This window comes from Engystomops pustulosus, chromosome 6, assembly GCF_040894005.1.
Source record: "Engystomops pustulosus chromosome 6, aEngPut4.maternal, whole genome shotgun sequence".
Lineage (NCBI taxonomy): Eukaryota > Metazoa > Chordata > Amphibia > Anura > Leptodactylidae > Engystomops > Engystomops pustulosus.
This window is the reverse complement of record NC_092416.1, coordinates 41,905,658-41,920,198: the sequence shown is the minus strand read 5'-3', so window position 1 is coordinate 41,920,198 and position 14,541 is coordinate 41,905,658. Positions and strand designations below refer to the sequence as shown.

Below are 14,541 nucleotides of genomic sequence, written 5' to 3'. Positions count from 1 at the left end.
TAGCAAAAAAAATCCTAAGACATTTTCAAAGTATATCAATACTAAGAAAAAATTGGTCAGAGCAGATTGGAACTCTATATTCTTAAAATGGGGGATTGGTGACCAGAGACCAAGAGAAGAAAGAACTTCTGAGAGAAGTGCCAGTGTGGGTCATGCATCCTGTAATATACTAGACTGACTGAATGTAGACATGATTGAATCTAAGCTTAATAAAATTAAAGGGAACCTGTCACCAGGAGACCCATTTTTAGCACTTCCCTCAGTCCCCACAGAGCATAGTACATACACTGCCAAAGTGTTTTTGTATTAAAACTTGGTTTTACAGAAAAAAAAAGATATGTTATATAGTACCTTTCATTAGCATGTGCTGTGTGACTAGGCAGTTTCCAAATGGGAGGGTCTGGAAAGGAGCAGTTTCCCCCCCACCCTTGGGGAACAGCTACTCCATGTGACCTTTTCAAATACATGAAAACACCCACCACTTGGTTTAGCGATGCACCCTGCTCCTCTACAGCCAATCCCGAGTGTGGGGAGTTGTTCATATATTTGAAAAGATCACATGTTTCCCAAGGGTGGGGGGGAACTTCTCCTTTCCAGACCCTCCCATTAGGCAACTGCCTAGTCACACAGCAGATGCTAATGAAAGGTACAATATAACATATCTTTTTTTCTGTAAAACTAATTTTTTTTATACAAAAACACTTTGGCAGTGTATGTACTATGCTCTGTGGGGACTGGGGGAGTACTAAAAATGGCTCTCCTGGTGACAGGTTCCCTTTAATGTGTACAAGGCTCCTGGACCAGATGGGTTACATCCCAGAGTACTTAAAGAAAAGTTCTGTTATTGCTGTACCGCCGTCTAAAATCTTCAGAGATTCCCTAATAACTGGCGCAGTGTCAAGTGACTGGCACAAGGCGAATATTGTGCCAATATTTAAAAAACGCTCTAGAACTTCTCCAAAGGATTATATACCTGTAAGTATAACTTCTGTTGTGGTGAAAATATTGGAAGGGTGGAGAAAAGAGTACATATTGGAGTATGTGAGATCAAGTAGTAGAAATATTGACAGCCATCATGGGCTTACTAAGAATAGTTGTCAGACCAACCTGATCTGCTTCTATGAAGAGCTGAGCAGATGCCTGGACAGAGGAGCTGCTGTGGATATTGTGTTCTTGTGTTCATACTGTCCCACATAAATGCCTGAAGGGTAATATTTGGTGCAAAGTTGTACCAGGTTAAATCAAACCAAAAGACAAGGGCACTGTCTTCATCTGGAGAAAACAAGGTTTAAGCAACAGAGGCGACAAGGCTTCTTTACTGTAAGAAGGTCAATCTGTGGAATAGCCTGCCTCACGAGCTGGTCACAGTAGGGACAGAAGAGAGCTTCAAGAATGGTCTAGATGCCTTTTTACATCAAAACAACATTGATAGCTATATTATATAGAATTGTTTCTCCTAAATCCCTTCCTCATCCAATCCCTTCCTAGGTTGAACTTGACATGCATCTTTTTCAATCGTATGCAACATTGTAACTATGTAATATAAAATTACACCTTTCTCATAGAAAACAATTACATTTCTTCATGTGATGTACAGACGTGGTATCTCCTTCTGTATCTATATATTTACAATCCATAAACTGACCATTTATAGCGTTGTCATTCATAACCAGCTGAGTAGAAATGGGCATCCTCAGTTATTGGGCCCTAGAGAATCTCCATATGCCTTTCCTGGTACAACCATATGGTTACCACCATACTTCTATAAAATTATCTTTACGTCACTATTACAATAGGTAATTGTAAGGTAAATAACTAAATTAAGGTTTTTTTTAACAAAACTGAAATAGTTTTCAAAAGCGCAACCACCTTGTACAATATAAATGCTGTCTGTAAACAATTGACAGCATCTTCTCTTTTGCGAAACATGGTGTTTTTGTTAGCAAATTGCATATTTGTGACATTATCTACCAGTCAGATATTTTTATATACTACAAATGTCTTGGCTTTTACTTCAATTAACTTGCACCTTTTATGAAAAATTGTGAGAATGTAGTCATGAAGTCATGCGAAGTGTAGAATTTTCACAGCTTACAATGACACAATGAAATCAATAAAACATGATATCACTACACAAAAAGCAGACAATTAAAGAGAACAATAACCTTAAAAGAAAAGGCAAATTGAAAGCGAAGGTCGTAAGTAAAAAAAATAAACCAGAGAAATCATACAAACTACTACTACTGTGTTAAAGAATATTAGGTCAAAGTAGATAGAATAAAAAGGAAAGCATCTGTGGGTGTTTTTGAGCATTATTATAACATCAGAATTGAATCAGAACATTTATACAGGTTCGAAGTGAAAACCAAGATGAGTAAGAAAGAAGGAATGTAGCCCCAATCCCTAATTTTTTCATCTCTTTAAAATCAATACCTGGTGTTAACTTAAAATCTCATCAAAGCTTGAACCTGACCAAGAATGACCACTTAAAGGTGAATACATGGTGGGGCAGATTTACTTACCCGGTCCTGTCGCGATCCAGCGGCGCATTCTGTGTGGAGGATTCGGGTCTTCCGGCAATTCACTAAGGTAGTTCCCCCGATGTCCACCAGGTGTCACTGCTGTGCTGAAGTTCGTCGGAATGCTCTGAAGTTCACCAAGCCAGGCCGAGTGCACTTTTTTTTAAAAATCCATCGGGTTTTCATACGGCCATGCCCCCGATTTCCGTTGCATGCATGCTGGTGCCGATGCACCACAATCCGATCGCCATAGACCCGGGGCAATTCAGGCAAAATCGTCGCAAACCGGAAAAATTCGGGTAACCCGCCGTAAAAACGCGTTTCGGGCCCTTAGTAAATGACCCCCAGTATCTTGCAGCTCAAAATGCTTCAGAAGAAGGCATTTTGTAATACTTTTTGGTTTTAAATAACCATCTTTTTTCATTGTAGGACTGTTTTTATTCTTTAAATACAGAAACTCCAAACAAACAGAAGCCCAGTGAGGGTAGACAATGTGCTGGTCAAGAATTTAGTCAATGGGGTATTTTTTTGCATTGTTGGACTTTGATTTTTTAACTGTTCTGCTATTTTAATAGAGAAGGAAAATGGAAGCCCCGCATTGATATATGAACATACAGTGGTCTTAAAGGAAACCTACCATGAGGAAGTTTTCAGAAGTAGATCTGATTGTAGATTCCTCCTGCCTGCCTCTTCCCTAATTTGTAATTTAATAATCCTGGAATCTAACATAACTTGTTAAAAACTTTATTTTAGTAATATGTAAATTAACTGCAGAGGCTACTGGGGTGTGTACTAGGCTGGCCCGTGCACTGGTAGCTAAGGATACCCCTGCTCTCTCCCTCCTCCCTCTGCCTGTAAAACCTAACAGAAACATAACCTGTGAAAAAGGTATCCAGAGGGCTGTCGAAACACTCCGCAAGAGTCCCAAGACGCATCAGCATTATTTTAAAAGTTTATTTTAGAAGGTAGGTAGCCATGGATAGCAAATATAATATGATTATTACACTCATGGTGCCTGGATCTATGATTAAGGCTGCTTTTACATTGCCATTCTATTTTTTCCCGGTTTTATGCTTACCATACCGTACTGTTTCAGTATGAGTAGCAAACAGCCACATGCATTTCAATGGGCAATATATCCATCCATTTAAATCCCGTACCATACAGGGAAAACGATAGAGCTGCACAAGACTTCTCCCTATTCAGAGGGGAGGAGTGTGAAGCACTTCTCTCTCCAGCCCATGGCTATGGCGAGCATACGTCAGTGTGAAAGTGGCTTCAGTGTCCCTGGTTTATCATGATGCACTTTGATGGTTGATTTTCATTAACTAAATACTTTTGATACGCTTAACCTCTTGCCACTCTGTGCCATACTAATACAGCGCAGAGTCCACCCATTATTGCTCCATGCCGCCATAGTATGATGTAAAACCAATGCCGATTCAGCTCTGCACTGGAGCTGAGCTGGGTTCAAGATCAAGGGGTGTCAGTGGTAATCTACAGCTGAGATCCCTCTGTAAAAGGGTTAACCATTTAAATGCTGTAGTCAGCGCTACAAAGACATTTAAATGGCTGAAGGGAGATTCACTGAAAAATGCATTTCATCTCACAAATAATAAGCCTTCACATGGCAACATTAATGAAAAAAAAAAACATTTTATAGCTCAAAAAAGTTCTACATGAGTCAACTAAAATCTTTAAGGCTAATGCATGGCCCTCATTCCTTTCTGCGCCTTACTGTGCGCACCTTTGACAAGAAAATTCCACATGTGGGGTGTCTCCGCACTCAGGTAATTTGCATAGCAAATTTTAAGATGTGTTTTCTCTTTTTATCTTTTGTGAACATGTAAATATTTGGGCTTAATAAACGTATTACTATTTAAACCATCCTAAATTTCACCTCCATTAATTTAAGTTAACTTCCTAAAAGATGTTTCTGATAATTTGAGGGGTGCAGATTTGAAAATGGATTGATATTTATGGGGATTATATAGGTCAAATTTTATTAAAAACAAAAACGGACCGCTAAAAAGTTAATTCTGATATCTCCTTGAAATTACGGAAAACGGAAATCTCAAAATCGTTTTGATAAGAAAAAGTGTTCAAAAGTTATAACCATTTGAAGCGACACATGTCACTAAAAAAACACAATATTTTTGAGCAAATTACAATAGCCAGTGCAATACGTTTAACTTTTTTATTATATGTGCTGTTCCTCAATTTCCCATCATGCTCTCTTGCCAGTCCTCAGACTAATCTCAGTTTTCAATATCTGCCCACAAGTAAGTGGAGGTGTCTTGGATTACCAGAGCTAAATAAATTCTTGCCTAATTTACCAGGATGATTTATTCAGGCACTTAATTTCTTGATTTTCACTGCCCTTATGCAAATAATCCTCTTCTATGCTGGTTTGACATAACTTCTACCATCTAGATGATGCCACCATGTTCAGAAATGTGTGAGGTAGAGATCTCTTTATACTGAGTATTTTTGTGTATAGTATGTAGTATAGTGTATAGTTATTACACTAGTTATTGGGTCACTCCACTTGCTACTAAAATAACTCTTTTTAGTCATCTTTTGTGTATAGAAATCCACCCTGTTCATCTACACTAAGCACAAGCTAAACAATTTGATGACTTTCATAGACCCAGTTGTCAAAATCTTCATATAGTACTTCATACACTTTCAGACTAGTAAACTGATGTAAAAAATATCCCTTATAAAATTCCCAGCAAATCAACTAACCCTCTGTTACACATCTTGCATAAAAACTCTGGTAGATTTGAACAAGTTTGCAAGTTGGTGTTGGTCGACGGTGTCACCAACCAGCAACTTGCACCTAGGTCTGATATTTGTAGTTGATTTAATTGGATGAAACCGTAAAATAATAATGAAGTCAATAATCAGTGATCAACAAAAGGGAGAAACGAAAGTTATAAAACAACACACACATCTTCAATCTATCGTCTCTGTGACATGTTCATGGTAACAGATATTAAAAACAACACAGTTTTTGAAATGTTTCAGTGCTCAATAAGAACCTACCTTGTCTGGACTTAACAGCATCAGTACATGCAACTCACACAAGAAAACCCACTCAACTACTGCAAAAAAAAACCTCTTCTGTTTTTGAGGACACTAAGCAAACATTCCAAAAGTAAAATATAAGACCTTTCTTTAAAAACAAGTGTAAGGGAATGAAATCCGAGGTATTCTGTGAGGTAGTAGGAACGGAAATAAGCCTGTTTCTACTAATGTTTTGGAGGGTTAATTAGACACAGATATGAGTTTTTTTAAGGATTAGAACAAGGTGGAGTTCAGAAGAAGTTCAAGGTTATTTTTAGAACATCTCATGTGGATCTTTCAGTGTGATGTGAAGGCAATGAAATACAGGTAAAAATTATATGTGACGGTGAAGTGCCGGTGAAGAATGGAAGGGTTCTTCTATATAGCATTGTAAAGTTTATTTCTCTCCAAATATATTATTTAAAGTTATTAGTTGTTTTCAAATAGGATCCTCATCATCTTCATCGTTTTCTGATTGATAGGGGCCTGACAAACTAAATTTGGTCTGGTCACCATAGTCCCATGCAATGCATCTGACCTCCATGGCTTCTAACTTTTGGTTTGTAATGGAAGCTATTAGAGTTAGAAACCCTTCATTTTTGTGGTGTTAATGAAGAGTCTTTGGTGTGCGAAAGTGGGACAAAGGAGTCCATAATATCCTCCATTTTTTAGAAAGAGCACATGGAAATACCAACATGAAAATTATTTCCAGGAAGCAATAAAACAGGTACGATCTAAAGATCTAACTGCAAATCAAATCAAAACTGTGGTAATAAAAGTTTTAAGCCACATGGGGAGAAGTTTCCACTTGAATGCTTCAATTTATTAATTAAATATGAAATCAATGGGGCTATTTACTAAGTGTCCGAATGCCGCACTTTTGCCGGGTTTTGCGATGAATTGCCCCGGGTTTTTGGCGCACGTGATCGGATTGTGGTGCCTCGGCACTGGCTTTCACGCAAAAGAAATCGGGGGGCGGACAACTCAGCGGATTCGGAAAAAAACACAGAATTTAAAAAACCATTTGTGTCGCAAGATCAATATCAGGCGCACGACCTTACTGAATCCCGGCAGACCTGAATCCTCGTCGGACACCGAGCTGTGGGATTGCGACTGGACCGGGTAAGTAAATGTGCCCCAATATTTCAATACGAAACCACAGTAAGTACCTTGCATGTGTGCTGAACATGGCTTTATGAATTGAGACCAGAGCCTGCAGCTGGAAAAATTAACTTATATTCATGGTCCGTTTCCAGTCAGGGGAGTGGGGCCTGGGCACAGCAGTCGCCCGGCCGCATCTTTACATAATCACGCCTCCTTATCTCCTCGTAGGTGCAGCAGGCCCTGCCTTGTGGTATTGTGTCCTCTCCTTGGCCTGCCAGGGTCTCGTCTCAATTCTCACACCTGAGCAATTCATCTTTCTTCCTCTGTGCACATGTAGGGTCAGAGCAGAGATGATTAGGGCATGCACAAGAATTGAGACAAGACAGAGATAACAGCGAGATAAGGAGGAGCGATTATGTAAAGATGCAGCCTGGCGCCTTCTTGATTGCTTTGCCCAGAACCCCTTCCTTATGACTGGAAGCGTGCCATGAACATAAGTTCATTTTTCCGGCTACAGGCATCGGTCTCAATTTATAAAGAGGGGGGCAGCAAGCAGGGTATTTGCCCACCGCCCAATGTTCTAAAGGGGCCCCCTCTATGTGGACTTTTGTTGGCAGAGAATGTATTGCTCCTTTAATGCCCCTTGGTTGAATGCCTGGGGGAAGATGCTTATCATCTATATCCTGTCTATATATCTATCATCTATCTCAGTCCAGTTATCTATCTCCTATGGTTTGTCTATTTTATTGTCCATATATATGTCTATCTAACCATTTATCTATCTAGCTTTATGTCTATTTATCTATATATTATATATATTATATCCTATCTATTATCTATCCATCTCCTCCTATCTAGTATCTATCCTTCTATTAATCAACCGATCTTATATCTCTCTTCTACTCTATCCATCTCTCAAATCTATCTATCTTCTGTCACCTATCTATATATAATCTACGTTATACAGTATTCATGCATCTATGAATCTCTATCATCAATATACCTATTGTCTGTCTATCGCCAATAACATTCTCCTACAGTCCCATATTACAAATTGCCTTACTGTACTACTGTGTGTAACTACAGAGTAATATTATTGTGCAGGCTAAAGGAGCCTTTTACTGATTGTGTTCAAAAAAATAGTTTTATTTTTTTTTATTTTGGGGGCCCTCTTTTAGTTCTGCCTAGAGGGCCCCCAACTGGGTCTAAAAAACAGCCCAGTTTTTAGCTGTAGCATTATGTAGAATTTTTGAACTACAGGACAATTGGCATTCTTTGATGTCCCTGCAACTTTTATGAAATCCTGGAGTTCTAACAGCTTGATAAACTCTGACCTGAAGACTGGTCTGCAAAAACACATGGTTATCCCCATCTCCTCCTCCTGCATCAGAACTTGAAAACAAAGAAACTGTTTAAATGTTCCTGGACTCTCCCCTCATTAATACTTTGTCCAATCATGAGAAACTATTTTAACTAATAAATTAATGGGAGGTTCTAAAACGTTAACCGAATAGAAAATGTATAAAACATTGTGATATGCAGGTAAACAGGGTTCACTCTATGGAGGCTGCCGGAAAAAGCTGGGGTCTCCCAAATTTCTACCACCTCCAGGAAGTCAGCAATCACTTTAATTTGTAAGTTTCTGTTATTTTCCTCCCTTTTTATTTTGTAACTGTTTTGTCGTGTTGTGTGTAATTTTTTTTAACATCTTTTTAAAAGCACTGAACTCCCTTTTGTATTAAAGCTTTTCACTTCAATTTTGGTTCCTGTATGCTCTACAAACTCATAGCCTGGTAAAGTATAATTAGCTGTGTGACTACTAGAGAGCTGTGCGTACATGTCCAGTGGTGTAACAAGGTGTCTACTTGAGAGGCAAGAGCAGATGTAGAGTGGGATACTTATTGGTCCCAGTGTATATGCAATAAGTGGTGGCAGCAAATATTCATTAGTGGAGTGCTGGAACTGTATTAGGTGTGATTTATGCTATTGCAATTTGTGCTCTGAGTGTAAGGTGAGCAAAAGGTTGGGCTAAATAAATTAACCTGTACAGTCGCACCACATGACTTTTGCAGTGCAATAATGTCCTAGCACCACCTCTAATTCACTTTTTATGTTTGAGGCATCAAGAGGCTTTCCTGCATGAAATTACGTCCATGACTTTTAACATGTCACAATTTGCTTATTTTTTCTTGCCAAACATAAAGAGAAGTCTGCAAACAGATCATTCGCAGCCCTTTGAAAGAACTGAGATACTTTCTGCAGATAGGAATTTCTTCTTCTACTCCCACACATTAGGAACAATGGAGCCACATCACTTGTCATAGAGACTCTTTATAGAGAACATTGTAGTGGATAACAATTATGGGTGCGTTATAAATCCCACTATACATTTTATACATGTATAACAGATAAGTAAAGACAGATTGACCTTTATAAGGAGCTGATTCACTTGACCTGAAATTATAGCACTATAAGTTAACACTTCAGTCTTCATGCTGTGCAAACCTTGACTAGTGGATATATTAAACCACGGAATATTGCCTCGGAATTGATTTCCCTAGAGAAGACAGCAAGTTGAATGAAACAGAAGTGATTTAACTCCTTACCTTCTACATTTAACATGTTCTATAAATTCCCACATAAAGGAGTATACATTAAATTTAGTGACTTCATGCGTAACCTATTTTTAAAACTCAAAGAAGGATCAGTCTTATTGAAAAACTGTTGGTGGTTTGCTCCAAAAAATTAAGTAAGATACTGATATTTATAGGCAGCTTAAGATCTATATACTTGAAAGACCTTATGTAAGTGAATGATGTTCCACCCCTGTGTTATATCTGCTCCAGCATCATCCTCTCTCTGTAGGGTATGACTGAGGATGCGCTGATTGTGATATTGTATTTTACACTGACATTCCTGGGGCAAATTTTTATGTTGTTGTTTATGCTTGCTGGCTGTCTTGATTGATTCTGCGCCACACCCAGCAATCTCCTGCAGCTATGTTCTGATTCTTTAGTAGTTAACCGAAAGTAATTGACAGTGTTCTTTTCCATTTGCCTTCCGGACTGGGAAATTAATTCTGTTTTAAGTTCCTCCTGGTTAATACTCTGTGCCTATCATAGAATCTAGGTACAAGTTAATTGTTTCCTCGATATCATGTTTTCTTTCATCTCTGTAATCTGGTCTTCTGACCTTCTGACCAAATTTAAGTTACAATAGAACCTGCTTGTTCTTTTATGTTACTCTTTGTACCCCCTGATGTATCTGTCCCCTGTTATTTCTAAAACCAGAACCTATTCAACTGGGAACTACAGATGCTAATACAAGGAGAGAATATCATTTCAAGAATCCCTTGTGTCTGTATTGTGGTAAAGCGAGCCACGTCCTGCAGAACTGCTCCACCAGATCTGAAAACTCAAGTCCTCGGGTTGGCTAAAGTCATTCAGAGATTTTTTGTCATGTAAAAATTGTCTTGAATTGTGGACAGGGGATTGGTTAAATTAGGTCAAAATGGTTACTTCCACTATATTTCATCGTTTTTTTTTTCTGAGTGTCAAATGGTGGTGGATAACTTTTATGTATATATCTCGGATTTTAAAGATCCGATAATAGACAATATTTTCCCCTTTCTTCTTCCACCTGTGTTATTGATTCTCCCCCAAGATCTAAATACACCAAGAGAGGGGTCTACAGTTGGTTTTATCCAGTGCATGAGGCTATGGGAGAGAATACTCAAGACAGTTCTTAGAGGGGACATATTGTTAGAAGGCACTTCAAATCCGCCTGTGGGACAGATGTCTCCTTAATAGAAAAGAAGGAAGGTGGTGTCAGACTTTATATTAAATATGGTCTTGACAATAAAAGAGTTAATACAGATTCTCATTCTCATTGCCTTTTAACTGCAATATCTGTAAGGGTACTCCAAAAAAATATTTTCCCCTGATCGAAGGATAGTGTTCTTAGAACATGCATTGAGTGCTTGCTAACTTAAATTCTGATCTTCCATTGCTACCACACAGAAACAGTCGTGTGAAAAATTTGTTTGCACCCCTTAATCTTCACCTTTAGGATGGAGATCTACATGGGCATGTGATGACATGATTCTCTAACATCAAAGGTTGGTGAACTTGAATTTGAGGTGAAAAAATTCTGGATGCCCATTTTGTCCAGTACTTTGAGTGGACATGCATCTTTAGAAAGGACAACCATGTAAAAATATGTAAAATATAGATTTTTAAAGAATCATTAATAAAAGTAGAATTTTTTCAAATAAGGTGTTATTTATGTTGGTATTTAAATATGGTTTCAGTTGTTAACCTGCAATGACTGACAGTTTTTCTCTCCATCCACCTTCTGGAGCAGGACCATGCTTTGGTTTAAAGCTCCTCCTGGTTAATACTTTACTTTTGCTAAAGTCTCAAGTATTAGAAAGCTCCTGGTATCTAGATATTGGGGCTCATTTACAAAGGGTCCGTGGAGAGCATTTTCGTCGGGATTCCCGGCGGTTTCCATGGGGATTGTTTCACACGCAATCAGATTTTGGCGCATCAGCGCCGGCTTGCACTCGACAGAAATTGGGGAGCAGGTTGTCGGATTTAACATTTGGAATTGTGTCACAAAACACGCACTTACAAGGGCCAGGAAGAATAAGGTTAACTCCGGCGGACCTCAGCAGGGAAGCGACGGATGCAGGAACTCAGGCGGACGATCTTCATGACTCCTCGTCAGACCGTCCGAATCGGGGATCGCTACTGGACCAGGTAAGTAAATTTGCCCCATTGTGTTTCCGCTGATCCCTGTATTCTGGTTTTCTGACCTTATGTCTCTATTTCCACTACCCTTGCCTTTGGCACAGGAATGAACATTAGACAGTTGTCCCTGACCACTAGGGTTTGCAAGGCAATCAGGTAGGGAAAGCTGGGTTTGAACAGTCAGACCTATTATATGTGTCAACAGTTTGTATCTGTTTCCAGAGGATGCATTATACTCTATTGGAATAAACATAATCAGGTCTCTCGGACCAATATTGTACAAAAATAGTAATTGCTTCAAAAGACCAACTGACCCCTCTTATCAATATTAATGTATTGAATTGAGCTGTGGTAGCAGAATATTGTAGATGGAAAGAAACAGAGCGCTGTGACACAATATATAGAACTTCAGGTCAACCCCCAACACCAGTAACTCTGATTGCAGGCGTAAACTATTTAAATGCTGCGCCTCGCAACCCTCCCCAAAAGCAAGAATGGTATAACTGCCGTGCATGGCCACTGTGATGTGGATGCCACTTGAGACATTGACGGCGGCATTCAAACAGTTAACACCAGTGAAAGGTGCCAAGCACTGATGGTGGGTATTACTGGTGGATATATCCTAACCCAAACTCTGTCCACACACAATAATTTTCAGTGAGACTCTTGATTAACCCACCCACAACGCACACACAGTGATTGGAAATGAGAGTCCTGAATACTCTGCCCACAACCATTGACTTGCAGTGAGTATTATAAAATATTCCATGGAATGCAATTTGAAGCTGATTTTTTCATTAGGAGCTGTACACTTTTTGTTCAAACTATTGTGGGTGGCAAAAAAGAAGAAATTTGGACAATTTAAAGTTTTTCTATTTACTGGGTTCACTGTATAGGAAATTATTTTAAATTAAACAAGCAATGATACTTAACATGTTAATGATTTTTTTTTTTAATATTTATTTTTTTACAGTTTTTTTTAGGCCCTCTAAAATGTTTGGACAAAAAAATGAAATAAAACCTCCTGCATTCAAAATTAAACAGCTGGGATCCCACCTGACAGCTTTTACTGTACCATTGCAACTATGTCCTGATGCAGCTAAAGGTATGAGGATTCTTGTGTACACAAACTGATACAGGGAGAGCTGTCAAGTACTGTGGGGGTGGGTAGGGTTTTCTGGACTCCTAATGTCTCTTCGAGGAGTCCAGGATATACTTTTGGCTTTTTCTGCTATTCTCTTTAAAAAGTGATATAAACCTTTGTATGTTCAGGTACCCTTCAAAGCAATTGAAAAAGCTTGGTTTCTACATGGCTTCGACAGTCAACAAAGCAGCTTGACGCTTTTTACCAAACACAGATCCAGATCCCAAACAACAGCACTAATTCGGTTTCTGCCTCAGTGGGTATGATCTGAACTTTGGGGGTCACAATATAAGATATATAGCATTTCAACTCAACAACTAGCCTGTTTCTCCTAAAATAAGACATCCTCTGAAAATAAGACCTAGTAGAATTTTGCTAAAGCTTAGAAATATAAGGCCTCCCCTGAAAATAAGACCTAGCGGCAGTCATTGCTGCTGCTCCCCCCATGTTGTACATTAGTAATAGTAGATCATTTAGATAGCACAAGAGGTTGTGACATGTGGGAAGGAATCATGGGATAGAATCTCTGACTGTTGTGCTGCAAATGTGATACAAGCATCTACCCGGACAAGAATTGCTGACAAGAAGGGGATCATTTAAGGAAAGTGATATTGCTAAACATGAGAAATTGAGGCCAATGTTTCCAATAGAAATGGAGTCACAAGAAATTCTGCATGAAATAAGTTTGGAGAGTTATAAGGATGTTAGAGAAGTTGTTAGAGAAGTTGATTTTTATGTCCAACAATAAATGTGAATTATTTTTCATGGAAATATAAGACACCCCCTAAAAATAAGAACTAGCGCCTGTTTAGGAGCAAAAATGAATATAAGACACTGTCTAATTTTCAGGGAAACAGGGTAGCATTTTGATGGATTTGCTGTACAAGATAATGTTTGTTGACAGTTCTCTTTGGTGTTACTTAAAAGGAACTCCTGAGTGCACAATCTACCTATCTAGCTCTGCCTTTCCTATACCCTAGTAGAGGGCATAGAAAATACAACTTCATTAAAGAAGACCTATTGTTACCACAAATTTACCCACCCCAAACCAACAAAGCATGCCAGTAAAAGTTTACAAGTCCTCCCCATATCACCTAAATTAGCTGCCAGTGAGGCACGGTACCTTTATAACAGCTGTTTAACTGATATGAAATTTCTGATAGCACACTTGACTCTTTTATTCCAAATACGACTCTTGGTATCTCCAAAGTTGCTAATAAACCACACCCCCTTATTTTGACTGACACTGTTGTGTCTCTTCAAATTTTTGGCACTGCCATTCTTGTTCCTGATTTGCAAGTGTCACTGCTAGGACGTGCTGCTGTATGGAACTAGGGACGCTCTGTCAATATTAAACTATAGACATATAAATCTCTGTGTACTTATAGGAAGTACTGTGTCAATTTTTTTACACTGCGCCCTGCGTTACATTCATGTCATTTGAACAGGTTGATGTTATCTAAAGTCCTTTCCCCCCAAACTTTGCCATATCTACTTCATGAATGTGAATAATCACATAAAATCACAGCATGCTTCCATAGGGGATGGGGAGCACTAGAGGTCTATGGAGGCATGCTGTGATTTCATGTGATCAGATACATATATGGGATAGTTATGTCAAATTTTAGATGATTTTTAGCTTAGATGACATCACCGTGGTCACATGACATGAAGTGCTGTAAAGTGAGGAGCCATAAGGCCCTGGGGTGGAGTAAATGCGAGGGGCCGAGCAGGACACGCCCCTTCTGATGCCATATAATCCCATATAATATAATTACATAAAGTTGATTTTATGTAGTTGTGAGGGAAACAATTTTTAGCTAACATAAGTGTATCATTTAATTAATAGGGCTCTCTGGGAACCGGTCACTGGCTTTATTTGAGAAAATGTGGTGAAAGGCTCCCTTTAAATTAAAATTAGAGTGAAAGTGAATTAGAATATTGTTTACATCTT

General features: G+C 38.7%; 1 protein-coding gene across 2 annotated transcripts in view; it reads right to left on the bottom strand.

The window, feature by feature from the left end:
• DRD2 (dopamine receptor D2) overlaps positions 1–14,541 on the bottom strand; it is a 205,624-nt gene that overhangs the window by 85,441 nt on the left and 105,642 nt on the right. The window contains exon 1 of one of the 2 annotated variants that reach the window (XM_072155859.1): positions 5,568–5,701. The exons of the other annotated variant lie outside the window; for it this stretch is intronic. The gene's annotated coding sequence lies outside the window, so the exon portion shown is untranslated. Of the gene's footprint in view, positions 1–5,567; positions 5,702–14,541 lie in introns of those variants that run through there. 2 annotated transcript variants of the gene reach the window in all.